Source organism: Cryptomeria japonica, chromosome 5 (assembly GCF_030272615.1).
Source record: "Cryptomeria japonica chromosome 5, Sugi_1.0, whole genome shotgun sequence".
NCBI classification, from domain to species: domain Eukaryota; kingdom Viridiplantae; phylum Streptophyta; class Pinopsida; order Cupressales; family Cupressaceae; genus Cryptomeria; species Cryptomeria japonica.
In genome coordinates this window covers 537668105-537683937 of record NC_081409.1, presented here as the reverse complement: position 1 = coordinate 537683937, position 15833 = coordinate 537668105, and the positions used below count along the sequence as shown (strand labels likewise).

General features: G+C 40.0%; 1 protein-coding gene across 6 annotated transcripts in view; it reads right to left on the bottom strand.

The window, feature by feature from the left end:
* Positions 1–15833, bottom strand: part of LOC131034429 (uncharacterized) — a 101420-nt gene that overhangs the window by 19207 nt on the left and 66380 nt on the right. The window lies entirely within an intron of this gene.

Here is a 15833-nt window from a genome sequence, read left to right as displayed (position 1 = left end):
AAAAGCTCTAGATAACCCCTTGCAAATATGAAAGGATGGGATCAAGTTGTTCAGGCATTTGCTGCGATCATGTCCTTCTTCTCAATACCCTGACATGCCTTCATCATGATTGAGGAAATTGGAATTTTCTTTGTGAAACATTTCCCATACTTAGCCAAATTTTGGCTATCTTCATGCCCGGATGGACCTTGCCTATGAACTTGTCCTCAATCTTTTGTTTGGCTTGAAACTCCAACTGCGATCTCTATGATGATCCCGCTTCTATTTCCTCCTGCGACCTGTAAATCCAAAGGAAAATAAGTTACAAATCTATCTTGGATTAAAGAAAATCGAGGCTGCGAACGGCTAAGTGTTTGGAAAATTTCACTTCATTTTCATACTTAGCCATGAGAATGGGATTTTCACATGTAAATTCTCCAACCTTCAAGATAACTGTGATCACAATCCAACACCAAGTGTTATAACTCCGAAAATTTATTATACTTAGCCAAAAAAATGATTTTCCTCCCTTAGAAATTCGAACAAATTCACTAAAAATCATTTCCCAAACTTTGGAAAAACTCAGAAAATATATAAATTTGCATCATGAATTTAATTTCACATTCAAAAGTACTCAAAAATTCAGGAGAGATTCAATAATTCGTCCTTATACTGGTTGTCTTTCTCCAAAAATCTGTGAAACTTTTGTCAAAAAAGTTTATCCAACTTCCAACAATATCCAAAACTTTCTCCAGATGAACTCCAAACTGAAAGTATTTTACTATGCTCTCCTTAATATTTTCGAACTTCTTGGTGTAGAAATGAAGTTTACAACGAAGTATTTGTAAATAAAGTTAAATCCTCAATTAGAAACCCTTAAAATCTTCCAAATCATGTTTCCAATTTTAACTTCATTCTTTTGGAAAGTGTTGTCATGTTTCCAAATTCGAAGAAAATATCTTCCAAAAGTTTCCAATTTGGCTATAAGTTCGAAATATTTATTAATCTTCCAATATTCTCTTAAAAAAAACTTTCCATTTTGGATTTAAGTTCTAAATCCTTATCAATCTTCCAATATTCTCCTTTTGAAAACTTTCTATTTTGGATTTATTTCGAGGATTTTTAATAATCCTTAGATATTTTCTTCATTTTGGATTTAATTTTGAAATCTCAGTGGATTTTGTGACATCACTGGCATCTTGTTGATTTTGTTTGACTTTTCCATGCGTAGGTGGACTTTTGAAATTTATCTCCATCTTCTCCAAGGTATGGCGGACTTTGGAGACCTCTCCTCATTGCTCTCTTCAAGGCGAAAAAAATTTTTGGCTAAGGCATGGAGCGGACTTTAGCCTCTGCTCCTACATGGTGAAATTTTGGCTAAGGCATGGGGCGGACTTTGAAGGTCTCTCCTCATGGCTCTCTATCAAGGTGAAATTTTGGCTAAGGCATGGGGCGGACTTTAAAGGTCCCTTCTCATAGCTCTCTTTACCCTTGGCGGACTTTAAACTTGGCACCTCCTCCTTGCTCTCTTACTTTGGCGGACTTGCGAGAGGGCTCCTACATGACCTCCATCTTGGGCGGACTTTGGTGGTGTCCCCAACTTGGGCGCACTTCTATCACTCCTCCTTCTTAGCCTCCCAACCTTGGCGGACTTTGGAGGGCTCTTCTCCTTGGCGGACTTTAGGCTAGGCTCCCACCTTGGCGGACTTCAAACCCATCCCCTAAGCGGACTTCAAGCAACCTCCCCTTGGGCGGACTTTGGTGTTAGCTCCCCCATGACCTCTCTAGCCTTGGCGGACTTTAGACAAGGCTCCTTCATGACCTATCTAGCCTTGGCGGACTTTGGTGGCTTCTCCACATGCTTGGGCGGACTTTGAGTATCTCCTTCATAGGGCGGACTTCAAGCATCTCTCTCACCTCTTGAAGACCTTGGGCGGACTTTGGAAGGCTCTCCACCTCGGGCGGACTTTAGGCTTAGCTCCCACATGACCTCTCTAGCCTTGGCGGACTTTAGACTTGGCACCCACATGACCCCTTTAGCCCTTGGCGGACTTTGGTGGAGGCTCCTTCATGGTCTCTTCAAACTCATGGCAGACTTTGATGAGAGCTCCTTCATGACCCCCTTCAAACTCATGGCGGACCTTGATGAGAGCTCCTTCATGACCCCTTCAACCTATGGCGGACTTTAGAGTGAGGACCTTCATGGCCTCCTTTACCTTTGGTGGACTTGGGACTTGGCACCCATGTGACCTCCTTTGCCTTGGCGGACTTTGGAGTGAGGACCTTCATGGCCTCCTTTACCTTTGGCGGACTTGGGACTTGGCACCCATGTGACCTCCCAAAGGCATGGCAGACTTCAGGCAAGGCTCCTTCATGGCCTCTCTTGCATCGTGGTGGGGTTTGAACCTGCAAAAATACTTCAAAACCCTTGTTAGCCAGACTTAGAATAATTTTCAGAGAAATTTCAAAATTTCACAGTTTAATCTAATTTAACCGGATTAACTTGAAATTTGAAATCCATGCTTAGGTGGATCATCTGAGGCATCAAGCCCCCTAAAATCTAGGGATTTGGCTTTTTAGGTCAAACTTGGAATTTTCGAGTTCTGGTCGAAGCTGGTCAGTGGTGCAAGTGTAAACCCTAGGTTTGCATCCCGAAAAAGCAAAAAGCCTAAAATCTAGGGATTTAGCTTTTTAGGTCAAAACTTGGAATTTTTGAGTCCCGGTCGAAGCTGGTCAGTGGTACAAGTGTAAACCCTAGGTTGGCATCCCAAAAAAGCAAAAAGCCTAAAATCTAGGGATCTAGCTTTTTTAGATCAAAACTTGGAATTTTCGAGTTCCGGTCGAAGCTGGTCAGTGGTACAAGTGTAAACCCTAGGTTGGCATCCCGAAAAAGCAAAAAGCCTAAAATCTAGGGATTTAGCTTTTTTAGATCAAAACTTGGAATTTTCGAGTTTCGGTCGAAGCTAGTCAGTGGTGCAAGTGTAAACCCTAGGTTTGCATCCTGAAAAAGCAAAAAGCAAACATTCCTAAAAAATAGGAAAAACTTTCTAAAAATAGCCATACCGGGGATCGGGCTAAAAATGTCAAAAACGAAACTTCCTAAAAAATAGGAAAAAGCAAAAAAGCAAACTTTCTAAAAATAGAAAGTTGTCTGAATTTGTCCAAATCAATTGCGATCTTCGTCCTTTGGCCTCTCAAAGCACTCTGGTGGTGTTCACATTTCGGAATCACATAACTTGCAAAAACTAACTTTCAATCATCAGGGCCTGAAATGCTCTGAACTGGACAAGGCTTGGTGAAACTGCAGCAAAAGGTCATAGGACACTAACAAAACCCTAGAAAGCAAGAAAAGAGAGGGTCCCCATTTGCAATGGGGTGATGTGTGAAAAAGGTCACAACAGTGTGCAAGAGGATACCATACAAGATGTGCCAAAGGATGTCGTGCGTGTTGTTGAACTACTAAACTTTTACCAGCCCATACTCCCTTGCCTTGCCGTATGGAAGGTTGTCGTATGGAAGGAGATCGTACTCTCTTGCCTTGTCGTACAGAATGGAAGTGTTGTAAGTTAATAAACATTGGCCATATGGTAAGGGATTTGAGAGGCCGTACAGTAGGATACTTAATGTGTTGTACGGAAAAAATCTTAAGATGGAGCTTTAAATGTTGTACCCCATGAGGATGCCGTACAAGAGGAAGCCTTGCACCTACAGCATGGTGCCATACCCTTCTTGCCAAGAATGAATTATAATGTCTCTATTGAAAATAAAAATCATACTCTCACTGAGAGTGGAAATTACATTGTTGCCAAAAGTGGGAAATGTCTTTCCAACTTCCATGAAGAATCCGCACACGACCAAGAAGAATGCGCTTTATATTGTTGAATTTTAATTTTTTCTTTATTTCTCCTCCCTACTTTATGGTATTTAATTCAACCTCTTCAATAAGTGTTTTTCTTGTAAATCGGTCATTGCACTACATTATGTCCTTTGACTCTAATACCTTAACGACTCCTTTTAAATTTTTCTTACTCGTCGGCTCCCCGTGAAATTTTTTAATTTTTTCCTACTTCATTATGTTTTGCTTTCCATTTTCCATCCCTCCTAATTCCCTCTTCCTTTTCGTATAAAATTTCAGTAAACTTTTGTCCATTATTCGACTTGCTTTCATTAGTTGCTCTTCACTGAGAGTTGTGGCTTCAAGAAAATTACACATTTAGGGAAAGATATCACAGTCCACCATTTGCCAATGAAATAGTCCACAATGAGAATTTGTTTCATCTTCACAGCAATCTTCCAATTCAAGCACACACCTTCATCATTTGGTTCCATGCCTTTCCCTCTTGCATACCCGACTCTCCATCCTCAAATTCAGATTCAAAAGATGTCAATTCCTCACTCATCGCCTAATTCCTCAAGTCAATGACGTACTTCCCCCTTTCACTCTCGATCGAGAGTGTGTTCTACTTCCAATTATGATTCGCCTTGGCAGCAATCAGCAACCCCCTCCCTAGGAGCGCGTTGTATGCCTTCTTCTGCAACGGGATGACTACAAAGTCCAAGAGAAATTGTTGTGTCCCAAAAATTACTTTTTGTGCCATCAATGTTCCCAATAGCTTAATGCCATGTTGGTCGGCACCCACCAAGTGGAAGGTTGGTAGCCATATTGTTGGCATCCCAAGACATTTCCAAGTTTCCTATGGCAGCACATTAACTCTCGAGCCTCCATTGACGATGATATTTGTCAACTTCCACCCCATTATTTCCATCTCGACAAGAGTCAGCTTCCTCCTAATGCTCACCGTAAGCAACATTAGATCACTGGCTAGGTTACCTGATGGTTTCACCATCGGTTCCTCCTATGGCTTGCATTGTTTCTAGTCAACCTATGTTGGTGATCACCATCTTCAATTGTGGCATAGTTTGTAGAAGGCTCGTCGCCCGGATGGGCACAATTGTCTGTAGTACCTGTCGAACTATATTCTTCTCCAACTCCGATCGCAATGACGTACTTGCAGTTCCGTTGGAGGTTATTTGTTCCTTAACCAACACTTGTTCTACTTCTTCTCTGGCTTTTCGGAGCCTTTCCTTCTTCGTACAAGAGTCCAAGTACACTACCTTCTTTGTTTGTGCTCTCATGATTGCCAGAATTGCCTTGCCTTGTTCCTCCATGTCCAACATATTAACACCCTTTTGCTTTGGGTAGTTGGTGTCTTCATGATCACCTAGTCCACACCATTTGCACAATAATTGCACATTGTCTTTCTTAATTTGATAGTCTCTTGCAACGTGTCCCATTTGCTACATTGTCAACAGTAACACTATATGATAGGACATCATCTGGAGTCGTACTGTATTTGATTTCGCCCTCCTCATTGATTTCCATAACTGCCTGGCGATACATTTTGTGGTTCCGATGGAGTAGATTGTCCTTGCGTGAGGAGTACTATAGAACGACCATGGATTACAGTTGATCCAAGTACATCATACTCCCTTCCTTGACTATGCACAATATATTTAAAAGACCCGACAGTTGCCAAGAGGAACACAACTGTCAACCACCCAACACTTCTAACTACTTGAGAGTGACAACAATTTAATACGAACAATTAATAAATTGTCAGATAATCAATATTATCAAACATAACAATAGACATTGTACGCTGACTATAGTCGGCCATTTAATAGTTACCAATAATTTTATTTATTTTCCTTATTTTGAGTCGGCCCTTTAATAGTCACAAATAATTTTATTTATTTTCTTTATTTTGAGCTGGCCCTCTTTTCACTTATTCAATCGCTCATGCTTTATTATTTGAGACTACAATTTGTGTTTATATAGCCCTAATCTCAGGCAGGGTAAAAAAAAGTTACAAACATCCACTTGACATTAATATGCTATCTTCATGAATAGGACATTTTAAGTATAACGAGAAAAATCTAAACATGAGCTCGACGAGAGATCAATTGCCAAAAGAAATTAGGAACCAATAGTCTACCCTATTGAAAGAACAAGCAAAGAATACTTGGACCAACACATCATCCATAAAACCAGAACACACGACACTTTAAAAGACAAATTGGATTCAAACCCATCGTTTTCGAACCAACCAGATCTGATGATGAAACAAAAAAGGATCCAGCAATATAGTGTCTGAACTTCGAGTACCATTAGAAAGCAAATAAAATTAGCATAGGTAAAATCTGCTTGGTGTACTTTCTGAGAACATTACAAGATTATGCCATCAAATTCTTTGACCAATTACAAGATGAGAGACAAATATATTGGGAAAGGTGAAAACTGCCCTTAGAAAAAACTTAAAATGAGGTATATTGATGCCCAAGTATTGAATGAATCACAAGCATAAAATAGGGAAAAGCAGAGTTAAACAAAGACTATAACTGAAGAATGCTAAGAATCTAGAAAAAATCATTGGGGAAACGTTTGAAACAACAATACTTGGTAAATGGACTATGCAAGTACCTTAAATATTTACATAAATGGACTATGGAATATTTATTTATTTTTAACATGTCTTTATGTAGTAATATTTATTAGATTTTTTTCTTTGCAAATTACTTGTATTTCAATACATTTTTAATATCGTATATACAGCCATACCCATCCCTGAAGGAAAAAAAACTAATTAAAAAATCCAAGTTATCTCAATACAAATTAAAAATAATTAAAAAATCAATGGCGGGATGCGAAACATGATAGCCCTCCTTTGAGGTGAGTCTTTTGATACTCCCCTTAATTTATATAATCCGCCAATACATGAGGTTTAGGTCATCCCCCTCAGTGATGAAATCCAAAGGTGAGCCCGCTCAAAGACACTAAAAGGTGACACTTGTTTTTAATCTCCAAGACTGCAATAAGGCATCAGAAGACAGCATACACAAGTGCCCCATTGGGTGACACCAATGCGTAAGGGTGGTTTTGATCCTCACATTCACCGTACAAAAAACAATCATTTGCAAAAGTCACATTGTCATTTTGAAAACACATCATAAATCACAATCAACTTGGCCATCCACCCCAAAATCCAAATAAACCTTTGAAGATCAACATCCTCGAGCCATTTTCCCAAGCAACCATCATCCTAACCCAGATTGTCCCTACCCTTAGAAGTCATCCTAATCCAAAACACCATTTACCCTAACACCATCCTTGGACAACTCGCAACTCATCCTTGGGTTTTTCAACCAAAACATCTAATCATCACACTTATCCTTGAAATCTTCAATCATCCATAGATTCTTAAGCCAACTATCACAAATCGATCTTTGTAACCTTGAATTACCTAATTCCAAACTCAATCAATCAATCAAAATTATCTCAAGAATCCAAAGTTTGAGCTAGTCCAAGTCTCTCAATGTTGTCCAACTAATCCACCATCCAAATTTACAAGTCATCCAAGCCTATCCTTAATGCTTTAAGTTATCCTTGGGTTCCAAAACCGCCATAGAATCAAATCAAATCAATCCCAATCCTTGAATCCAAATCCCCCTAGTCATCCTTGGGACCCACCATCCCATTTAATCAAATCATCCAAAAGACTACCTAAACAAAATCATCCCTTAAAGCCATCATTTGGTATTAATAATCACTCATCCAAATGAATCCAACCATCCAATAATCCTCCTATCTATTTGAGTTCAACAAGTTTCCTCTTTGAAACTATTAATACAAACCAAGGTCTGTTATCCAAATTTTATCCTTAGCAAACCTAAATCAAAAAAAAATTCAAATCAAATTGCCATATCCTTGGAACTAATTTGTATGTCTCCTCTCACTAGACAACAAACCAAGGAATGGAGTCTCATGATGAAAACTCCTTCACTTTGAGGCCACTCATGATCTCATCATCCTATCTAGGAGAACCATCTCACCCGCATCACAACAACACTAATAGTGATGCTCCTAACCAACCCGAATATGCTTTTGAAATATCACAATTTCCTTGGTTTTGAACAAGGACATTATCTTGTGGGAAGGTTCATAGAGGTAAACAAACACACAATACTTCAACAATTAATCAAATGGAAGGCCAAGTTGCTTCTCAATTATACCCTTTCTAGGCTTAATAACATAGTGCGTTTTATGACCCTTGACCACAACCATAACCATGGAGAAAATCCAACTACTAACCATGAAATTCCAAACACCACCCATGATCATTATAAATCTTCATCTTGACCCTAACAACTCATCTCAACTCAAAATACCTATTATCATTAAAGGCCAAAACTCCCATGAAGAATACACCCAACGTAGGGTGTCTCTCCCATAAAATTGAACCTCTAAACATTTCATCAAAGAGCCAATCCACACCCATCGATGAAACTCAAACTAGATCCAAACACTATGCCTCTCAACTAGAATATCCAGCTTCCAATTTCTGATACACCAACCCCTAACTTCCCAACCTCTAGCATCAAACCTCTGGCATCCCCATGTCTAAAATGACTCTTCTCAATTTTGGCAACCTCACAAATCCTAACCAAACCTAACACCATTTCATCCCTCAACAACATCACACCTATCAAGTATCAACACAATTGCCATCCCCCTCCCCCATCTCCTAGCACATCCTTTGACCTTGAATGGCAAGGCACAAAAGACACTATTAAAGGTTGCATGATGGGACACAATGAAAGTCTTATGTATTTTAAGAGTTACACCCTTACTCTCTAGCTATTCTAGCCCGTGAACCACAAGGATATGTCCCCCCCCCCAAAATCCCTACTATTTCGGGAATGGGGACATGGCCAAGATGCCAAGACATTTCGGGGATGCCCTGATGTCCCTCAACCATCCTAGGGGCATGCAAGCATTTATTTTTTTATTTTTGAGCCAACAACCCAACCCTAATGGCTAGTGGGCAAGGCACAAAAGACACTATTAAAGGTTGCATGATGGGACACAATGAAAGTCTTATGTATTTTAAGAGTTACACCCTTACTCTCTAGCTATTCTAGCCCGTGAACCATAGGGATATGTCCCCCCCCCCAAAATCCCTACTATTTCGGGAATGGGGACATGGCCAAGATGCCAAGACATTTCGGGGATGCCCTGATGTCCCTCAACCATCCTAGGGGCATGCAAGCATTTATTTTTTTATTTTTGAGCCAACAACCCAACCCTAATGGCTAGTGGGCCCCCCCATGCCCTCTGAACTCTATAAAACACTCAAAACTCCTCACATTCACTCACAATTTCATTTCAACTACTAGGATGAAGAGGAGCAAGGGAGTGAGTGAAGGAGTTAAGGAGTGTGATTGAGGTCTTGCAAGTGCAAGAGGGGTGAGAAGTAAAGAACAAGAGGAAGAAGAGGGATTATACCTCGAGTTGGAACGATGTTTCAAGCACAAGGTAAGATTCTATGACTGTTTTTCAAGTTTTTTGTTTTTTTTTTGTTGTAATTTTCATTTTCAAAATTTAATTTTAATCATAATTTCATAGACATGGCTGCGAGTGCATATTCATAGATTCATTGCATCACTGCATTGTTCATATTATCATCAAGATTCAACATCGAAATTCAAATTTTATTTTCAAGTTTGTCAAACTAGGCTAATACTTTTAGAATTATAAAGTCATAAATTTTAAATTTATATTGTTTATTGCAGTGTCACAATGAGTTCTCATGGCATGAATGAGGATGAGATTGAAGTTCGCAGTGACAGTACTGAATCTGAGTATGCACCTAAGGCTAAAGGGGGTGAACATGAGGCTAAACCTGAAGCCCAAACTAGTTCCATGGCAAGTGCAATTGCAAATATAGAATACCCCTCCACATTATTGGCAAAGTATGCTCGAGGTCCTTTTGATTGTAAGTCTCCTCTCAAACAATTTGCAACAAAATTACCATAGAAACCAAGGACATCTGGGGGCACGAGGTTGTGGAAGTGCAACTTTAGTGAGCTAGAATTTTTCGGGAGCATTACTAGAGTTGATGCCCACCTTCTTCATATTCCAGGAAAAGGCGTGGAAGCATGCACTTTTTTGGGCAAACTAGCAAACTTGAAATACAAAGTTGAGATATACAAGCTATGGGGTGTTCCTAATGACAGTGCAGCTACACCTATGTTTACTACTTTGTCTCATAGGACGCAAGCTCATCAAAGCCAGCCACAGAGTTCTAGTCATACTTTGGAGACGAGAGTAGGAGAGATGGAAGGCTTTTCTTTAGGGGCCTATGCAAGAGAGGATAGGGGGAAACACAAATTGATAGGTGATGCTCATAACCCCATAGTTGATTTATTAAATGTGCAGCTGAAGGACAATATAGATGATGCCATTGGCAAATTCTTCTTTGCCAATGGCATTCCATTTCATGTAGCTTGATCTCCTTATTATAAGGAGATAATGTTGATGGTAGCAAGGTGAGGAACATCATATGTGCCACTTAGATAGACAAAATTGCGGACTACGATCTTGGATAAGAACTATTCCAAGATAAATGTGTTGATGAAGAATATGGAGATATGTTGGGTGAAGTGTGGATGCAGTATAGTCATAGATAAGTGGACGGACATTACACATCATTCAATCATCAATATCATGGTTACATGTAAAGAGGGCCCTTTTTTTAAGGCAGTTGATTGTTCAAGGCATTACAAAGATGTTGATTTTCAATTTCAAATCCTTAAGGATGTTATTGAGGAGGTTGGGCTAGAAAATGTGGTCCAAGTAGTGATAGATGCGGCCCATGTGTTCAAAGTTACAAGGAAATTAGTTGAGGCAGCTTACAAACTATTTGGTGGACTCCTTGTTGTGTGCATGCTATGAATAAAGCCCTTAAGGACATGGGGAAGATTGGGTGGATCAAAGCAGTGGTCAATGATGCTAGTGACGTGCAAATATTTATCTGCAACCACCGCACTTCACATGCACTCTTCAGGAGCTTCTCTAAGGAGTTCTTGAAACCTATTGAGACCAGATATGCATCCTATTTCATTCTCTTAGAGAGAATAATTGAGTTGCAAAAGTCAATGAAATTCATAGTTAAGACAATAAAATGGAATCAATGGGCCAAGTCCAACATAGAGCAGGAGAGGAGGGTGAAGGATAAAATGAAGAGTGAAATTTTTTGGAGTGATGCAAAATATTTAGCCTCCATCATTACTCCAATTGTCCAAGTCATCAGATAGAGGGATGTCGATGCACCTAACCTTGGAGTGGTGTATGACTACATTGGTTCTATGCTTGACCAAATTAGGGTTGTCGTGCGAGAGGACCCCACATTAGCATTCTACAATGAGCACATTCAGCCAATCATTCATCAAAGATGGGAGAATCTCAACACTCCCTTCACGCGATTGCCTATGCATTGAATCCTAAGTGGTACAAGCATACGCCTAGTAAAGTTACACCAATACCAGATGTTGAGGTGAAGGCCAGTTCTTTAGGACCATTAAGAAGATGTATGATCCTATAGAGGCCAACATGATTCGCATTGAGTGGACCAAATTTGCCACTCTTAGGGGTTATTCTAAGGAAGCCAAGATGAATATGGTAACTATGGCACAAAGGACCCAATTTTGTGGTCAAATTGCCATGGACCAAATTCGTTAACTGCTACTCTAGCAATTTGATTGCTATATCAAGTTTCTAGTTCTTTAGTTGGTGAGACGAACTAGTCTACTTATAGCTTCATACATACTCTTAAGAGATATAGAATTACCTCTAGGAGAGCAAAGAAGCTTGTGGTTGTACATAGTGTTTTGCATCTCATTAACCGCAAAACACTTGTTGTACAAAGAGAGTCCAACAACACGATGGGATGTAGACCCAAAGGAGCCAACACAAGTTGATGAGTATGCTACAATTACAAAGACAGGGGTGGTTGGTATTAGTTTGGCGAAGCTTGACCATGTGGAGTCCAATAGTTTCGATGATGAGGAATTTGGGGAGAGGTCTCCCTTCACTACATTTTGTTATTTTGATATCATTGTACTCATTGTAATCATCTTTATGATATCTTGGATATAATATAAATCTCCAATTTGACATTTTCATTGTCAAATTTTAGTAGTATTCAAGTATTTTAGTATTTAGTATTTGCAATTTTGCTATTTTACTAATTTGCTAAAGTTTCATTTGAAAATTCAAAACTGTAATTCTTATCCATCTTTTTGTAAGTATTTTTTCAAGTGCTATTTTTAAAGGACCCATAACATTACCAGTTGAGGTTGAGCTAGTCACACAAACAACCCTATGTCATACCATTGATCTTGACCTTCCATCCAACATTCTCATTGAACATCCCTGGATCAACACCATGCAAGTCGTCCCCTCCTCCTTCAACCAATGCCTTAAATTCTTTCACAAAGGCAATGAGGTTACTATTCCTACCAACCCCCATGCCTTCCAATGTTGCAAAATGTTGGAAATGCAATATCAAAAGCCCATCTTTGCCTTAGCACCAAAATTGTCACAACAACCCCCAATAAACAATCCTCAACTTGCATTGACCCAACTAATCTCCCATCATCATTCAGTCATCCACCCCATAAATCCAATGTCAATATCATCAACACAAGTTGTGGAATGCATAAACTACAACAAGCTTTTCATGTTGGCAAGCCCCCTTTATCTCCACAATCCTATGGTCGGCCAAGCCAAAAACACATCATAGTGTGCAACAAAGTCCAATACGGTTCTACCACTTTTGTACAAGCTAGTCTCTTAGTAGATGAACACATTAAAAATTCTAATAATTCTTCATTTCATCATGAAGAAGAGTTTGTAGCATGCTACCAAAACAATGAATATACCATAGCCCTAAAAATGTGCAAACAAATGAGCTATCAAGACGAGGGCCTTGGGCTACATGATCAAGCAATCCTCGAGCCTATTCAAGCCACAATACATCCAAGAACATGGGACAAGGATATGTACCATGGGATGAGCAACTCACCAATCCTAATGTTACCTCCAAGACCATTAGGGATGGCCTATTTGATGCACAAAACATTCAAACAAATACCATATATGACCCCTACAAGGACCTAGTGCCACTAACCTCTTCCATGATACTACCATCCTCAACATTGACCTCAACCTTCACTATCCAAAACTCATCAATTGGGATCAACAAGATATCATACCATTAGACAATTTTTGAAACAAAGCATTATCTGAATTGTTGGGGCTTCAAGATCATATCCCACCACAAGATCGCAAGAATGGATTTAAAATAAAAATTCAAATGTTGGAATACTTTTGAGAAGAGGAAGAATTAACCCCATCAAAAGCATCTAAATATTCCAAAAAATTCAAGAATACTATTTTGAAGAATTCCTCCCCATTCCTAGGGGTAACACAAGAAAATATCTATATGGATGAAAAGTTCCACCTCCCTCTAGCACCTGTGCCATTATAGGATTGTTCAATATTGTTCATAGAGGATGTTGTTGACATCAACTTGGGAACTACTGATGATCCAAAGATCACTTAAATCACAGCTACCATGGATTCTAAGGAGAAGAAATCACATATTACCATACAAAAAAAAAATCTAATGTATTTCCTTGGTTCCAAACATACATTGCAATGCTTGATCCTTCACTCATTCTGCATAACCTTGTGCAATCGAATGCCAAACCTATGCAACAAAATCTATGCACAAAATGCACCCTGTGGCAGCTTTTCTTATCAAGGAAGAATTGCAGAAACTCTTGGAGGTATGCCTATCGACTACTCTGAGTGCACCTCTAATATTGTCCCTGTCAACAAAAAGACCAAAGGGATCCCACATATACATTGACTTTTGCCACATCAACAAAGATTTTGCAAAAGATGGCTTTTCTTTGTGCAATTTCAACCTCATCATTGATTCCACAACAAGACATGAGATGGTTCCCTCATGGACAAATTTTCTAGATATAATAAAATCAATACAATACCTAAGGATTAACACAAAATGGCTTTCATAACACAAAATCAGTCATATATCCCGCCCACTGCCATGGCCTCCAACTCCCGCCTGAACCTGCAACTCCCGCCGCCTGATGCTGCTCTCCCTGTCGGATCGGATCGGATCGAGCTACAACCGACCCTGTGCGCGATGGCCCATCTTGGGCTTCGGTGGCCACTGGTGGATCACGCCCAAACTTTGTTCGGGCTTCGAGGGATCCTTCTTTTCGCAGAGGGAATGGTTTAGGGTTTATCCCTGTTTCCTGTGCCGCCTCCGTCAATGTGAACGAGGCATCTAAACGGGAGATAGAGAACAATGTCAAGATTTTTACGGAGCATAGCATTATCTGTAGATTTAAGGGAATCTGGCCCAGCCTCCCGGAGTTGCACAAATGGATCTCCCAGCACTGGTATCCTCTCATTTCGGGTATTGTTCACAATTTCCCTATGGCTAAAGGTTTCTTTGTTGCTAAATTTGAGAATGCTAAGGATAGTAGAAAAATCCTATGCGAAAGCTTTTTCTATGAGAGAGATAAAATGCCGCTTTTGGCCAAACCTTGGCACACTGATTTTAACCCCCTTTCTTAGAAGTTCAACAAAATCCCGGTCTGGGTTAGGCTTCCTTACCTTCCCCTCCACTTGTGGGCTGATTCTCTCTTTGAGGAGATTGGTGATGCTATTGGGAGCTTCATTATGGTGGATAATGATTCCTTTGAGCTTTACCATACTACTTTTGCTCGCATCCTGGTTGAGCAAGACATTTCTAAGGGATTGCCAATGGAGATTGCCATTAATTCCTCTCTTGGCAGCTAGGTCCAATCTCTGGATTACAAAGATATTTCGTTCAGGTGTCATAGATGCTTTAAAACTGGTCATGCGGCTGGGAATTGTGGGCTTGAGAAGAAAAAACATGTTGCCTCATGGTGGTCGAGGGCTTCTTTCCAACATTACACGGTTAAGAAATCTTCGGAGACTTTTAAAGAGTCATTGGGTGCTGGGGTTTCTACTTTGGCTGGTTTGGATTCTTTATTGGCAATGAATTCTTCGGACGCCACTACGGAAGTTCCTATGATTAAAGATGTTATTAAATAGGTTGTTGTTGTCTCTTCTACTGAAAATAGTTCGTTGTCTCCTACCCTGCCGATTGCTTCACAGTGTGTTGGCACAACTTCTGCCCCATCTGCTGGTTGTGATTTTGTGCCCACGACGGTTGTCGCTCCCTCTGCTGACAATCTTTTTTCCAGTCCGAAAAGATCGGTGTTGGGCCCTTCGGATTGGATTGTCGCGGCAGCTAAAGTTGAAGAAGGATGGACTATTGTAAAGGGGAAGCATGCAAAGACGTCCAAGCCTTCTTTCGATATGACTCTTCATTCCCATAAGGCCAATTGCAAATCTTCAGGGTCCTTGTAGTTGGTTGTTTGGGCTGGTTTTACTGGCCCATTCTTTGTATGGGTTGCCTCCTGTCTTTTAAAGTTGTCGCGGCAACTAAAGTTGAAGAAGGATGGATTACTGTAAAGGGGAAGCATGCAAAGACATCCAAGCCTTCTTTCGATATGACTCTTCATTCCCATAAGGCCAATTGCAAATCTTGAGGGTCCTTGTAGTTGGTTGTTTGGGCTGGTTTTACTGGCCCATTCTTTGTATGGGTTGCCTCCTGTCTTTTGGAGTAGTTCCTGTTCTATCTCGGTTGTTCTATCTTGGTTGTTCTATCTTGTTGGGCTTTCAATGCTATATCTATTTTATAATCTGATGTAAAAGATTGTTGTAAAGGGTTTCAAGGGCCCTTCAAAACCTGTTTTCCCTTATTCAAAAACACCATGGGGCACATTCTTCTATCAAGCCATACTTTTTGGTTTAAAAACACATGAGCTACCTATCAGAGAGCCATGAGAATCATTTTCCATGACATGCTCCACGATGATGTTGAAGACTA